Source organism: Myotis brandtii, unplaced genomic scaffold (genome assembly GCF_000412655.1).
Source record: "Myotis brandtii unplaced genomic scaffold, ASM41265v1 scaffold17, whole genome shotgun sequence".
Taxonomy (NCBI): domain Eukaryota; kingdom Metazoa; phylum Chordata; class Mammalia; order Chiroptera; family Vespertilionidae; genus Myotis; species Myotis brandtii.
In genome coordinates, this window is record NW_005356259.1 from 5,986,851 (window position 1) to 5,989,803 (window position 2,953).

The following is a 2,953-nucleotide window of genomic DNA, read 5'->3' on the forward strand; positions in this document are numbered from 1 at the left end:
GATTATTTTTAGTCACATGGATTATATATGAGTATATATTATATGCAATGAAAGTATTTTGTGTAGCTTGAAAGAATTTAAAGGTCAGACATAATTTAGGATTGAATCTCACCTATGCCATATATTAGTTGTATATCTATGGAAAATTTCTCAGTCTCTCAGAAAACATTTTATTCATCTATAAAATTGAGATAATGTTTGCCTCAAAAATTGCTGTGTGGATTAAATGAGCTAATGTGTAGAAAATGGTAAATACATTTTAGTTATCCTCTAGGTTATGAACAATGCCTAGGACACAAAAAGTGAAACTTATTGAATGAATTCCAGCTTTAAATATGAAAACCCCAAAATAAGTTTTGGTTGGGTATTGTTCACGACTCTACTATGAAAACCCTGGTCAAGAGAGGCTGTTCTGCTGGAAAGATGCCATCCCAGAAGGAAGGCACCAGCTCAGCCACACCTCGCCAGCTACACCACCAGCGTGACAGGGGAAGGCAAAGGTAAAGGCAGTTCCGGAGATCCAGCCCTGTAGCAAGTAAAGATAGATGGCTTGGTGGTATTAAAGATAATAAAACTTTATCAAGAGAAAAAAGGACAAGGAACCGAGGTAGTCCAAAGACTGCTTTTGGGCCTTGTTGCAGAAGATCGGCTTGAAATTACCAACTGCTTTGCTTCCCCACAGCACCCAGAAGGTGCTGCTTTGACAATATCAAATGGAAATGATGCAGAATCTTCGTCATGTAAACACTGACCATCTCCACCTGCGCTGGTACCAGTCCACATACTGTATGGCTTGTTTGTCATCCAGGCGCTCCTGGCTTCTCAGTTCAGTTCCCAGCATGCCATTGAAAAGTGTGTGGTTCTCATTTATGACCCCATAAAAACTGCCCAAGGGTCTCTCTCACTGAAGGCATACAAACTGACTCCCAAACTGATGGAAGTTTGTACAGAGAAGGATTTTTCTCCTGAAGCATTGAAAAAGGGAAGAATCACCTTTGAGCATATGTTTGAAGTGCTGATCCTAATTAAAAATTTACATCTGATCAACAGACTAATGTGGGAGCTTAGAAGTCAGTTGTAGCAGATAAGCGTGAATTGCTCAGTCTTACTAGCAGCAATCATTTGGGAAAGAATCTGCAGTTGCTGATGGACAGAGTGGATAAAATGAGCCAAGATATAGTTAAATATCACACATACATGAGGAACATGAGTGAACGGCAGCAGCAGAAACACTGGTGACAGCGGCATTGCCAGCAGAAGCATATGCAGTGCCAGATTCTAGGAGAAACCCCCACCCACCTTCCTGAGGAGGATCTGTCCAACTCTTCAAACCATCCAGCCCCCAGCCAGGAAGGATTCTCGGTTCTTTGCCGACCAGGTTAATACTTACTGCCGGAACATCAAGGAATTCACTGTCTAAAACGTAGGCAAACTCTTCATGGCCTAGGCTCTTCAAGAATGCAACTAAAAGGAGTTTCCAGAAAAGGACTTAATATTGACTCTTGCGGTCACATTGGGGAAACTCTTGGAAAGAAATATATTTGCATAATGAAAAGTCTTACTGGCGAATAATATAAATTTTTAAAAAAGGAAGGCTGAGTAGCTATTTTTTTTCCTCTCAGAGTTGAATGCCTATGTACTCTTTGATCTAAATTTTTATGACTAAAAACACTTCATAGAGAGGTAAGCTCCTGGATGAACAAAGACTTAAATTTGCATGTAATCCCTCAAAATTTACATACAATACTTAGTACAAAAGTAGCATAAGTATTTGATTTTATGACATTATCTCTTAATTTTAATTCTTACTTGCACTTCAGTGGACTACTCATATAAATTTATAATACTGTATCATATTTAAAAGGCAGTAGATATTTTGAGCTAAAGATGCTAATATTAAAATTGTTTAGATAATTTATTATAATAAATAAATATTACTACTGATATATTCATTAATATGATAATAGGAAACATTCAATGAAATACAAACATTTCTGGAATCAGTAATGAGTCTTATATGGAGCATCTTTGGTTATCAAATGACTGTGTTTGATTTCCAAGAAAATGGTGGAAACTTTAGAAACATATGTGCCTCTTCAATATGACCTATTAAGAATCTATCCTGTTCTTATGAGGCTTCGGCCTATTCCAAGTTATTTCTCTATATAACTAATCTCTAATAATAAAAGGGTAATATGCTAATTAGACCTGACGAAGCTGGGGCGGAGCGAAGCCCCGGTCCCAGGTGCCTGCCTTTGGCCGGAGGAGGGAAGCCCAGGTCCCAGGTGCCAGAAGCTAGTGCGGCAGCCAGGGGAAGGAAGGCCTACTCTTGCATGAGTTTTTGTGCATCGGGCCTCTAGTAAATGTATAATATACAATGAATAATTGAAAAAGATGGGTCTATGTAGTCAGGATGTTGGGGAGAATTTGGTGTGGAAAAGGAAGAGTTAAAAAGTAAAAGCAAAAAGGAAAATGAGTTATTAAGGAATGGTACCTCAATGCCAGGAATTATAACCTGGCTCGATTTTGATATTGTGAGAGACACAATTAAAGATGTGCATGGATTTTAATTATTTTGAATAACAGAGTGTGGCACTAAGCCATACTTTGTGGCACTGAGCTCTTGGTGGACTAGGTAGCACTTGGCATTTTGTTCAGGTTGCATGGTTATTGTAACATAGAAAGGAATCTAATAAGGGTTGGGGTCTAATAATAAGTAAAGAGATGAAAGAGGTTTTGAGGCTGGTTCAGATATCTGAAAGTGTAAAAAAACAGTCATTCAAGGTAGCGTACATTGTTGGTGTAGTATATTAGATATAGGAGCTCTGAGGCTAAGCAGAACATAATGATTGAATTTTTGGCAACTAATCTCTAACTTCTGCCTCTATATGTTGTATTCACTTCTAATATTCTTTGGGAGAGTAAAAGTGCTCATATTAAAAGTTGAAAATAT

The 2,953-nt window shown here is 38.0% G+C and overlaps 1 pseudogene; it reads left to right on the plus strand.

Annotated features, from left to right (window-relative positions):
* The first annotated feature begins 423 nt into the window (after positions 1 to 423).
* LOC102256461 lies at positions 424 to 1,468 on the plus strand (annotated as a pseudogene).
* The last annotated feature ends 1,485 nt before the right edge of the window (positions 1,469 to 2,953 follow it).